Source organism: Rhinopithecus roxellana, chromosome 12, assembly GCF_007565055.1.
Source record: "Rhinopithecus roxellana isolate Shanxi Qingling chromosome 12, ASM756505v1, whole genome shotgun sequence".
In the NCBI taxonomy this organism is placed as follows: domain Eukaryota; kingdom Metazoa; phylum Chordata; class Mammalia; order Primates; family Cercopithecidae; genus Rhinopithecus; species Rhinopithecus roxellana.
The window spans coordinates 121301266-121313775 of NC_044560.1; the positions used below are offsets into that span (position 1 = coordinate 121301266).

At 49.7% G+C, this 12510-nt stretch overlaps 1 protein-coding gene across 1 annotated transcript in view; it reads left to right on the forward strand.

Annotated features, from left to right (window-relative positions):
- Window positions 1-2563: 2563 nt before the first annotated feature.
- The window catches only part of ZNF544 (zinc finger protein 544), a 33576-nt gene continuing 23629 nt past the window's right edge, over window positions 2564-12510 (forward strand). The window contains exons 1-3 of the mRNA XM_030912786.1: window positions 2564-2825; window positions 3314-3412; window positions 4232-4300. The gene's annotated coding sequence lies outside the window, so the exon portion shown is untranslated. The remainder of the gene's footprint in view (window positions 2826-3313; window positions 3413-4231; window positions 4301-12510) is intronic.

Genomic DNA, 12510 nt, shown 5'->3' on the forward strand with positions numbered 1-12510 from the left:
AAAAAAGACACAATTGGGGTAACTTAAACACTTAATATTTTATAATATTAAGAATCTATTCCTAACATTATAGGTGAATTAATGATTGTGTAGTTATTTTTAAAAATCATTCTTTTGCCGGGTGTGGTGGCTCATGCCTGTAATCCCAGCACTTTGGGAGGCCAAGGTGGGTGGATCACGAGGTCAGGAGTTCAAGACCAGCCTGACCAATATGGCGAAACCCCGTCTCTACCAAAAATACAAAAATTAGCCAGGTGTGGTGGTGCGTGCCTGTAATCCCAGCTACTCAGGAGGCTGAGGCAGAATTGTCTGAACCCGGGAGGCGGAGGTTGCAGTGAGCCAAGATTGTGCCTGGCAACTGCACTCCAGCCTGGGTGACACAGTGAGACTTTGTCTAAAAAAAAAAAAAAAGTCATTCTTTTTTCCCATTATATCTTTTTTTTTCTAATAGGTCTTGGTGTTGATTTTTAAACAGCTTGAGAGATAATTCACATACCATTCATCCACTAAAAATGTACATGGTTTAATATACTTACAGTTTTACAACCATCACTACAATAAATTTTAGAACATTTTCATTACCCCAGAAAGAAGCCAGAGTTTCTCAAATTCCCAATGACTGGAATTTCTCCTCAAACTTCCCTAGGCCCTGACAACACTTTGTGTCTTCGGATTTGCCCACTCTAGAAAAAAGCATTGTCTTTTAGAGATATTCTTTTTTTTTTTTTTTTTTGAGACAGAGTCTCGCTCTGTCACCCAGGCTGGAGTGCAGTGGCGCTGTCTTGGCTCACTGCAAGCTCCACCTCCCAGGTTCACACCATTCTCCTGCCTTAGCCTCCCTAGTAGCTGGGACTACAGATGCCCGCCACCACGCCCGGCTAATTTTTTGTATTTTTAATGGAGACGGGGTTTCTGTTAGATAGGATGATCTTGATCTCCTGACCTCGTGATCCACCCGCCTCGGCCTCCCAAAGTGTTGGGATTACAGGTGTGAGCCACAGCGCCTGGCCCTAGAGATACATTCTTAAATTCTTAAGTATTTATGGGTGAAATGATGTGTCTAGGATTTGCTCCAAAATAACTCTGGGAGCTGGGAGCAGGTAGGGATAGAGTAAAAGGCAGAATGCTGACAGTCAATGAAGCTCGGTGAGGGTAATCGATGCATGGGTGAAACATGGGGTTTCATTACACTATTCTCTCTACTTTTGTATGTTTGAAATTTTCTTTCTTTTTTTTTTTTTTGAGACAGAGTCTCGCTTTGTAGCCTGGGCTGGAATGCAGTGGTGTGATCTCAGCTCAATACAAGCTCCGCCTCCCAGGTTCATGCCATTCTTCTGCCTCAGAGGATCACAAGGTCAGAAGATCGAGATCATCCTGGCTAACAGGATGAAAGCCCGTCTCTACTAAAAATACAAAAAATTAACCGGGCGTGGTGGGGGGCGCCTGTAGTCCCAGCTAGTCAGGAGGCTGAGGCAGGAGAAAGGCGTGAACCCGGGAGGCGGAGCCTGCAGTGAGCTGAGATCACACCACTGCACTCCAGCCTGGGGGACAGAGGGAGACTCCGTCTCACAAAAAAAAAAAAAAAAAAAAAAAAAAAAAAAAGACTGAAGGAACCTTCCCAGGAAACCCCTAGCAGCCTTATTTCTCCTTGGCCAGAATACCCTTGCCTAATTCACACAGCAAGAGGCTTGAGTCCATTCCGATTAGCTTAGAATCCATCAAGATCCTCCCTTAGAGAGTTAGATTCTAGATTTCCTGGAAGAATCTAAAAATTGCGGGGTCGTGCTAGCCAGGTATGAAAATAAGCAAGTAAAAAGGTGACGACTGTTGGGTAAAGTTATCGACAAGGTCAGGCACAAGACAGTCAAGCCAAGGAAGGCTAGTCACAGATGCACCCCAGGCACAAAAACACAGTCCACGAACTGAGGATGCCTGAGCCACAGTGGTTCCCGCCTATCTGGCATTTGTAGGAAAGTTTCCTGTGGTCTCCCTCATTGAAGAGCCAGGACGGGTCAGCAGGGGTGGGTCTCAGACACTGTGGCCCACAACGCACTGAGACTGAACATGAGACCATTTATAATAACAGAACTCTGACCCACAACTTCTGCAGCAATAGGTACGAACAGAACTTGGTCACTACCTGCCAGCCTCCCTATTTTTTTCCCTGTCCCACTTAGGAGCTACTACAGAAAGCCAAACAGGCTCGACTGAGCAATCACCTAGGACGAATCGCCGCCTCCAGTGAGCGTGCTTCCAGCTTCCACTCGGAATGCTCCAAGTGGGCACACCCGGGGCTTTGTTTCTGTCACTAGGACGCGTCCCCATGCCCAGGCTGTCCCCGAGTCCCTGCTACAGGCGCAGATGGTGGCGGGCGTCCTTGCCCCTGGGCTCCCGGTTAACGGCCTCGGACCGTTCTCATGGCGCAGTCTTCGTCTCTCTCCCCAGCAGGCCAAGGCGCCGGGAAGGCCCCTGAGGAGATGACAGCGCCGAGCCCCATCAGGCGCCAGTCCCGCCCTGGACGCCGGGCGCCGCCTCCACAGTCTCGGCTTCGGTTGCTGGATGTGAACCAGCGCGGCCCGTTCAAGGCGGAGGGCACAGGCGCGCCAAGGCACAGAGCCGCGGGAAGCAACTCCCTAAGCCACAATGCTAGTCGCGAACACAGGAAACAGCTCGTCTCGCCGCCGCGGGACCCCAAGCTCCCGTTGGCAATTAATAAGCCTGTGGGAGCAACGGCCGCGGCGCGGAATTCTGGGAGTTGTTCGTTGCGCGGAGCGCGGGCACGTCCGCCGGCCACCGGAAGCAGCGCCATTGCCCGGTGCGTGCGGGTGAGTCTGGCCCCCTCAAGGTTGGCGCGGAGGTTTCACTGTTAGCCGGGTGCAGCCGGAGCGCAGGACCAAGCCAGAGCCGCCCCAGGTGACCTGGGCGTGCCGGAGAAACGAGCAGGGCCTGCGGGGCCCTCATGCGGCGAGGCCGGGCAAGGGCAGGATCCTGATGGGATCGGGATCTCTCCGGCCTCAGGGACAGGGAAGGCCAGTCCAGTCAGGTTTCCCCTGCCGCAGCGCCCGGCTGGGTCTGAGCTTGTCAGGAGGCTCTCTTGCTGCAGAGCTGGGAGGGAACTGATAGGGCCTGGCCCCCTCGCAGGTCCGGGCAGGGGGTAGGACTGGGTGGGCCCTCCTGACAGAGGGGGCCGGGGTCGAGGGCTGCAGGGGCTGGAGATTCAGGCCGGAGTATGGAGCTCTGGGGCTGCCGACCCAGTGGGCTTCTCCCGGCTCCTTTTTCCTCCCTCAGCTCATCTTCTGCGGCTTATCCACAGGTGGCAGCCAAGAGCCTCCTGATACAGTGGCACCAGGTGGCGCCTGTTGGACCCCAGAGGTCATCCCAGCTCCAGACGTGGACACATTTTCTTCCAATGGTACGTGAAGCTTGAACCTTGAAGAGAATGTGTGTATTTTCCAAGTGAAGAGAAGATTAAGGCCAGTCCTGGCAGGGCAGGGGTAACTGGGGTGTTGGGGGCCTTCAGTGGTTAAGCGCTGCTGGTGCACCCCAGTGAGAGACTACAGAGGTGAACAGGATGGGATGTGTATGTAACACCTATAAGTGAGGGATCGGGGTTGCATTTATGTTAGGTAATATTTGATGGGGACCATACAAGGCAGTGCTAAGGAGGAAGGCATGGGGTTGGATTTCAGAGTCTAAGGGAGTAGGGAAACATCTGATTGTGGAAATGACTCCGTTTAAGGAGGGATGCCAAAAGACAGGAAGGAGTGGAGGAAGACTGTGTTTCTGTTTCCAGCGTGAAGCCAGGATAGAAGTCACAGTGCAAGGAAGTTGTGGAATTCCTGGTCAGTCTCTGCATGGGAGTTGAGGAGCATGTGGGTGGACATGGCTGAATGTGGAGGAGGGAATGGCAGTGGCAGGAAGTCCAGGATGTTTGGGCTGGACATGTAACCTGGGGCAGATTGGAAACATCGCCCCACAAGCAGGAAAGGAGAAAACTGGAAAAGGAAAGAGAAGGCAACTCCCTCCCCAGCCCTGTAGCCAGAGGGACTTCTGCCAGTTCAGCCCCCACACAGGTCCAGTATGAGGAACAGAAGGAGAATTTTATGTCCAAGTATAATCACTATGAATACATCTGTTGTGCCCCTTTTGCAGGTCAGCACAATGTTAAGCTCTGTAAATGCAACTCAGTTCTTTCAGCATCCTCACAAGGCAGGGCTTGCTGTCTTTCCAGATGTCTATAGATGAGGAAACTGAGGCCTGGAGAGGTTAAAGAGGCCCATTCAGAGTCCTACAGCAGCAGGTAATGGAGGCAGTACTTTGAAAGCAGGTTGCAAAGTGAGTGTTCTTAGCCCTTGCCCTTGGATGCCTCCAGACAAGGAAGGACAGGGTTAGAGAGCAGAAATGGACACAGGCAGTGAGAGATTCCCCAGGGAAGGCCAGGAGCATCAGGACAGGATAGTATCACATAGGATATTGGGCAGACCTCTTGGGTGTGGTCTACATTTGTGTTTGTGTGTGTGTTCAGGAATGAGAGAGCAGAGCAGGGATGGGCAAGATAAGGAGGGGGAAACTGTGAGTGTTGGTCACTCTGTTCAGGCCTCAGCTGAGAGAAGAGGCATGGGGGTGGGGCACTGGGCTATGGATTCATCTTGACCAGAGAGAAGACATCTGACCTCAGAATTTGAAGGGAGCTACTAATGAGTGCAGGCTTGCATGAGTTTGTGTGCCAGGAAGTTGAAAGAGTCCAGAGTCATCCCTTGGAGTGAATTAAAAGGCTGATTTGTCTGCAAAGAGAGGACAGTGGTGGAAGGGGACTGAAGTAGGGAGTGAGAGCATGAGCTTGCAGCTGTAAGGGGATGGTGACTGAGCGGATACTGGTGTTCCTGAACTCGTATACCACCCAGGACTCAGAAACTAGCAGGGTTGGGCAGAGAGGGCAGTCAAGGGCATGGGCAGATTACACAGAACAAACAGGTCAGAGAGGCCAAGAGATGGACCGCAGGCCAAGGATGCTAAGAAAAAGAACAGGGGCATTGGGCTGGGCTGGGCTGGGCTGGGGTGTACCAGATGGGGAGGCTGGGAGCCTGAGTGGTAGTGTGCTTAGGGCCATGAGCTATGGAGCTCCCCACTTCTCACTCCCCAGCCACAAGGCCTCAGTTAAGTTTTACTCAAGTTCTTTCTGCCTTGGTTTCCTCTTTCAGAAAACAGGGTAAATGCTGATAATTGTCTTTGTGGGGTTACAAGGAAGATCAAATGCATGAATTCAGGCAGAGAACAGGGTACAGTGCCTGGCCTGTAGGAAGTACAGCCTGAGTGGTCAGTGGATTCTGAAAGGTAGGAAGACCTGGGGCATTTTCTAGGGAAGGAGGCTGAGATCATAGGCCCCAGCGTGTTTTGATTCATGTCTTCATTATTATTATTTTTTTTTATAGACGGAGTCTCACATGTTGCCCAGACTTGTCTCGAACTTCTGACCTCAAGAGAGCCTCCTGCCTTGGCCTCACAAAGTGCTGGGATTATATGTCTTTAATACAGAGCAGCTTTTTATATTTTTCAGCTGTGCAGTTTATTTTATTATGAACTGTTTGTGACTGGCACCTCTCTTTCTCATAGATCTTTATTTTTATTAAAGAAGCTTAAATATTTTGTCAAGTTCAAAAAATAGTCCTGGTGTTTTGCTTTTTTTTTGGAGACAGGATCTCGCTCTGTCACCCAGGCTGTAATCGTGGCATGACCTCGGCTCAGTGCAGCCTCCGCCTCATGGGTTCAAGCGATTCTTGTGCCTCAGCCTCCCAAGTTACTGGGACTACAGATGTGTGCCACCACACCCAGCTAATTTTTTTATTGTTTTAGTATAGACAGGGTTTCACCATGTTGTCCAGGCTGGTCTTGAACTTGAAAAGTAATAGAAAATATAATATGTAATGGCAGAAATAAGACTAGTTCTCACAGTAAATGTGATAAGTAGAACTCTGTTTCAGTAGACACTTTGAATTGAAAATAAAAAGCTAAAGATACGTGCTACTTAGAAGAGTCAGATGATCCAGGCTTTGACAAACAGGTGGTAGGATGAGAATAGATCTATCAGTGAAAACAAAGAAATAGGTGGCAAGATAATATCAGATAAGGTAGACCTTTAGTTCAACAGCATTAGGACACTTTTATCTTTTTTTTTTTTTTTTTTTTGAAACAGGGTCTCACTCTGTCACCCAGGCTGGAGTGCAGTGATGCCATCACAGCTCACTGCAGCCTTGAACTCCAGGCTCAAGTGATCCTCCCACCTCAACCTTCTCAGTAGCTGGGACTACAAGTGTATGCCACTACACCCAGCTAACTTTTTGATTTTTTTGTAGAGATTCGGTCTCACTTTGTTGTCCAAGCTAGTCTCCAACTCCTAGGCTCAAGCAGTCTTCCTGCTTTGACCTCTGTAATAGTCTGTTCTCATGCTGCTAATAAAGACATACCCAGGCCAGGTGCGGTGGCTCATGCCTGTAATCCCAGCACTTTGGGAGGCAGAGGTGGGCAGATCACAAGGTCAGGAGATTGAGACCATCCTGGCTAACACGGTGAAACCCCGTCTCTATTTAAAAAAAAAAATACAGGCCGGGCAAGGTGGCTCAAGCCTGTAATCCCAGCACTTTGGGAGGCCGAGACGGGCGGATCACGAGGTCAGGAGATCGAGACCCTCCTGGCTAACACTGTGAAACCCCGTATCTACTAAAAAATACAAAAAAAAAACTAGCCGGGCGAGGTGGCGGGCACCTGTAGTCCCAGCTACTCGGGAGGCTGAGGCAGGAGAATGGCGTAAACCCGGGAGGCGGAGCTTGCAGTGAGCTGAGATCCGGCCACTGCACTCCAGCCCAGGCGACAGAGCGAGACTCCGTCTCAAAAAAAAAAAAAAAAAAAAAAAAAAATTAGCCGGGCGTGGTGGCAGGCACCTGTAGTCCCAGCTACTTGGGAAGCTGAGGCAGGAGAATGGCGTGAACCCAGGAGGCGGAGCTTGCAGGCTTGATGTGAGTCGAGATCGCGTCACTGCACTCCAGCCTGGGCAACAGAGTGAGACTCTATCTCAAAAAAAAAAAAAAGACATACCCAAGACTGGGTAATTTATAAAGGAAAGAGGTTTAATCGACTCACAGTTCCACATAGCTGGGGAAGTCTCACAATCATGGCAGAAGGCAAAGGAGAAGCAAAGTCACGCCTTACATGGCAGCAGGCAAGAGGGTGTGTGCAGGGGAACTCTTCTTTATAAAAGCATCAGATCTTGTGAGACTGTCACAAGAACAGCAAGGAAAAGACCTGCCCCCATGACTCAGTTACCTGGGTCCCTCCCATAACATGACACATGGGAATTATGGGAGCTACAATTCAAGAAGAGATTTAGGTGGGGACACAGCCAAACCACGTCAGCCTACAAAAGTGCTGGGATTACAGGCATGATTACAGGATTAAGGCCTGGCCTTATCACCTCTTTAGTGATAAAAGGCTATAGGAAGAAGATACATTAATCTTGAATGTTTATGGGCCAGACACCATAGCACAGATATAAAACAAAAATTGTGTACTTAAAGGAAATATGAGAAGGACTATATGAGAAACTAAAACACTTATCTTAGAATTTTATCCGGAAGACAAAATAGAGTATAATAAATTATTTTAAGTATGGTGTCAAAGTAGATAATTTATAGATTTATCTACACACTTCTATCTGTAATATATTCTGCCCACGGAAAATTAAAAGGCCCAGATTTTCTTCTGTGTACACAAGGCCCCTCCTTTTTTTTTTTTTTTTTTTTTTTTTTTTGAGACGGAGTCTCGCTCTGCCGCCCAGGCTGGAGTGCAGTGGCCGGATCTCAGCTCACTGCAAGCTCCGCCTCCCAGGTTCACGCCATTCTCCTGTCTCAGCCTCCCGCGTGGCTGGGACTACAGGCGCCTGCCACCTCGCCCGGCTCGTTTTTTGTATTTTTTAGTAGAGACAAGGTTTCACAGTGTTGGCCAGGATGGTCTCGATCTCCTGACCTCGTGATCCGCCCGTCTCGGACTCCCAAAGTGCTGGGATTACAGGCTTGAGCGCCCGGCCAAGGCCCCTCCTTTATTAGATCTGTAAATCATTGAGTTCCCTTGGTCCTGGGTCCTGTTCCCTCTCTGTAACTCAATTGTTCCTGTTCAGTTTAAGTTCTGCTGAGTCTCGTGGACTTAAATGTCTTTATTGTGGTGCCCTAATTCTTTTCTGGGCTTCAGGCTGGCAAATGTAACTGCCTGTGTAACATTCCCACTTGGAAATTGAGTCCAGCCTTAACATGTCTTGATTTCCCTCCTCCTTCTTGTTCACTCTGGGAAAAGATAGAAACTTTCCCAAGTTCTTGAATCTAAAAAAAGAGATGTCATTATTGAGCCTTCACTCCCAATTCTATCGCATAACTGATTATACTTCCAGTGTAGAGAATGAATCTGCCCACTTCTCTCCATTTTGCTGTCCCTTGAGTCCAGGCCTTTGGTGATAGCCACTTCTTCTCCTTATTGCACCTTTACTCCCCCCAGTGGATTCTCCAGCCTGCCAACATCTACATAAGCCCAGCAATGCCTTCTCTCTCTCTGAGATAGAATCTCAACTTGTATGGGACTTTCTCTAGCTGTGGCCCTTGCCTTTCTCTATGCTCAGGTCATGGGATGTGCCAGGGTCTTCCCAATCTCTGGGGTGAGGTTTCCAGTCTGCCTCAGCCTCTGCCTGTGCATTGGAGTGCCTCCCCTCCCTTAACCTCATCCTGTGGCCATAGCACTATCTTCTTTCCTTGATCCAATGCTGACTGCACTTCATTATTCTTGCCTGTTTGCTCATGTGGCCTCCCTGCTACCTGGGAAAAGGCCCCACAGGCTGGGGTTGTGCCCTTGCTGGGTCTGGGTCCCACTTACATCCCTGGCCTGGAGCCTGGCACTTGGAGCGAGCCCAGAGTTCATCATTGTTGATGGTGACACTGCTGCTTTTCCTCTCTTATTGCATTGGGACAGCTCAAGGAGCAGTTCTTCCCTTTGCGTGTGTACCTGTGTGCAGCATTCTGGGAGCTGCCTGGCAATTCTGCTTTTGAATATTTAACCTAAACATACACATGCAGAAAGGCAGGCATGTGTGAAAGCAAGAGTGGCCATTATAGGGCTGAGGTGAGGGTGAAATTTGGAAAAGTCGTAAATCCTCAAACCTTAAACTCTGAGGGTCTGCGATGTGCTCAGTACAGAGGGGGTGTGGGTGTCTGGCTTAGGAGCCTCCCATTGTTGTCACTTCTCCTCCTCTGTCTCTGGTTCTCCTACCTCCCTCATTGTAGGGATCATTGTGGTGACACCAGGCTTACCCCCAACAGTCTCCCCATCTAAAGATCTTCAGTGTGGGTCTCTTCTTTCCATGTAGGGTCACGTATTCACAGGTTGCAGGGATTAGGATGTGGCCATCATTCAACTCACTACAGTCACGGTTAAAAAAAAAAAAAATTGCAAAGCCCTGATCAGCATGCAAAGGGACAGGCAGAACAGGGAGGGGACACAGGACGCAGGTTTGGTGGTGTCAGGGTGAGTTTCTTCTCCTTGTGCAGGGGAGGCAGAGTGTTCATTTGCTGTTACTCTGTCCTGACTGACTGGCCTCTGAGTTTTTCTTCGTGTTCAGGAAGAGAAGGTGGTGAAAATGAACAAGGCTGGGCGCTCTGCGGCTGCAGGTTTTCTTCACGCCTGCTGGTGTGTGAGGTTGGCCTCAGGCTGAAGAGTCCTGTGCCTGACACAGCCTTGCCCGCAAGGTTCTTCCTCCCTGTAAAGCAGTTTCTCAGCTCAGCACAGTCAGCATTTGGGGCCAGATTATCCTCTAGGGCTGCCCCATGAGCTGAAGAATGTTTTACGCCTTCCTGGCCTCTGCCCACCAGACGGCAGCCAGTAGCTGTCCCCTTCTGCACCTCCTCCCGGCTCCACTCCCACCAAACTCCCGAAACTGTCTTCAAACGTGGCCAAATGTTCCCTGAAGGCAAAACTGCCCCCAGTTGAGGACCACTCCTGTGAAGAAATGGCCCACCTTTCTCGAAATTCCTGAAGGCCTGTTTCTTATTAAGTAAGCCTGGCGTTCACTGTGTGCGGGTCCTTGAGACCATTCACAGGTTGACCAGAAGGACTCACAGAACTCTGAAAAGCTCTTATATTCACAGTTACAGTTTAGTACATTGAAAGGATACAGATTAAAATTACAAGGCCAGGCATGGTGGCTCATGCCTATAATCCCAGCACTTTGGGAGGCCGGGGTGGGCAGATCGCCCAAGGTCAGGAGTTCGAGACCAGCCTGGCCAACATGGTGAAACCCCGTCTTTACTAAAAATAGAAAAACTAGCCAGGTGTGGTGGCGTGCACTTGGGAGGCTGAGAAAGGAGAATCGCTTGAACCCAGGAGATTGAGGTTGCAGGGACCCAAGATCGCGCCACTGCACTCCAGCCTGGGCGACAGAGCAAGACTCCCTCTCAAAAAAAAAAAAAAAAATTACAGTGGGCAAAGGCACATAAGCTGGAGTCCAGGAGAGACCAGCACCAGCGTTCAGCTCATTCAGCTCTCAGTGAAGTTGCGTAGACAGTGCTTAATTCTCCAATGACCATGTGGACCAGGAAGCTCACCCAAGCCTTGGTGGCTAGGATTTTTATTGAGGGATCTGTTATGTAGGCATGGAACCCATATAAATTACTTTGTCTACTCAGGCCCTCCAGAGATCCCCCCAATATACCATGGCCCAGTGCCCCTGGCAGGCAAAGACATTTTATCAGGCAGGATAGCCCAAGGGCTCAGAGGTTACTCCCCAGCAGCCAGTCAAGGATCAGACCTTTCTTTTTCTTTTTTGAGACAGAGTCTCACTCTGTCACCCAGGCTGGAGTGCAGTGACTAGATCTCTGCTCACTACAAGCTCTGCCTCCTGGATTCACTCCATTCTCCTGCCTCAGCTTCCCTTGTCACTGAGACTACAGGCACCTGCCACCACGCCCGGCTAATTATGTTTTTAGGAGAGATGGGGTTTCCTCGTGTTAGCCAGGATGGTGTCGATCTCCTGACCTCGTGATCTGCCCACCTTGGCCTCCCAAAGTGCTGGGATTACAGGCGTGAGCCACCGTGCACAGCACAGACCTTTCTTAAGAAAGTGCAGGGTGTCGGCCAGGCATGGTAGTTCACGCCTGTAATCCCAGCACTTTGGGAGGCCAAGCTGGGTGGATCACTTGAGGTCAGGAGTTTGAGACCAGCCTGGTCAACATCCTGAAACCCCACCTCTACTTAAAAAATACAAACATTAGCTGGGCATTGTGATGCGTGCCTGTAATCCCAGCTACTCAGGAAGCTGAGGCAGGAGAATCATGTGAACCTGGGAGATGGAGGTTGAAGTGAGCTGAGATCGTGCCACCGCACTCCAGCCTGAGCGACAGAGTGAAACTCTGTCTCAAAAAAAAAAAGAAAAGTGCAGGGTGTGGACAACCCAGGCTTGCTAAACCAGCCCTGCACACTCCCTGTAATGTGTGTGTGATGTGGCAGTGTGACCATTTCAGCATCATGGAATGATGGGTTTAGCATTTACCTTTTTGGGGTAGGGGTCATTTTTTTCTTTATCTCCTTCTCTTTCTCCTTCTCCTCTTTCTCTTTTCCTTTCTTTTTGTTGTTTGAACAGGGTCTCACTCTGTCACTGAGGCTGGAGTGTGGTGGCACGATCACTACTCACTGCAACCTCAACCTCCCGGGCTCAAGCAGTCATCCTGCCTCAGCCTCACAAGAACCTGGGACCACACACATGCACCACCACGCCCAGCCAATTAAAAAAAATATATATGTATATATATTTGTAGAGATAGGGTCTCCCTGTGTTGCCCAGGCAATTCTCGAACTCCTGGGCTCAAACGATGCTCCCGCCTTGGCCTCCCAAAGTGTTGGGATTACAGGTGTGAGCCACTGTGCCTGGCCCACTTTGTTCTTTTGAGTAAGTTTAATGTTGGGAGTCAGATAAATGTGTACATACACCAACTCTAAGTCTTGCAAGTTGAACATTTTGTCATAGCTTATATTATACTTTAAACCTTTTTTGGTAGGGTGTGAATGCCTCTTCCCCAAACTTGTCATCTAATAGCAATTCTAATCATTCACATTCCATTTCTTTTCTTTTTGTTTTTTTGAGACGGAGTCTCGCTCTGTCGCCTGGGCTGGAGTGCTGTGGCATAATCTCAGCTCACTGCAAGCTCCACCTCCCGGGTTCATGCCATTCTCCTGCCTCAGCCTTCTGAGTACCTGGGACTACAGGCGCCCGCCACCACGCCGGCTAATTTTTTTGTATTTTTTAGTAGAGACGGGGTTTCGCCATGTTAGCCAGGATGGTCTTGATCTCCTGACCTCGTCATCTGCCTGCCCCGGCCTCTCAAAGTGCTGAGATTACAGGCGTGAGCCACCGCACCCTGCCTACATTCCATTTCTTTTGTGTGTGTTGATGCCTTGTCTGTCCTTCCCTGGCACTGAGGT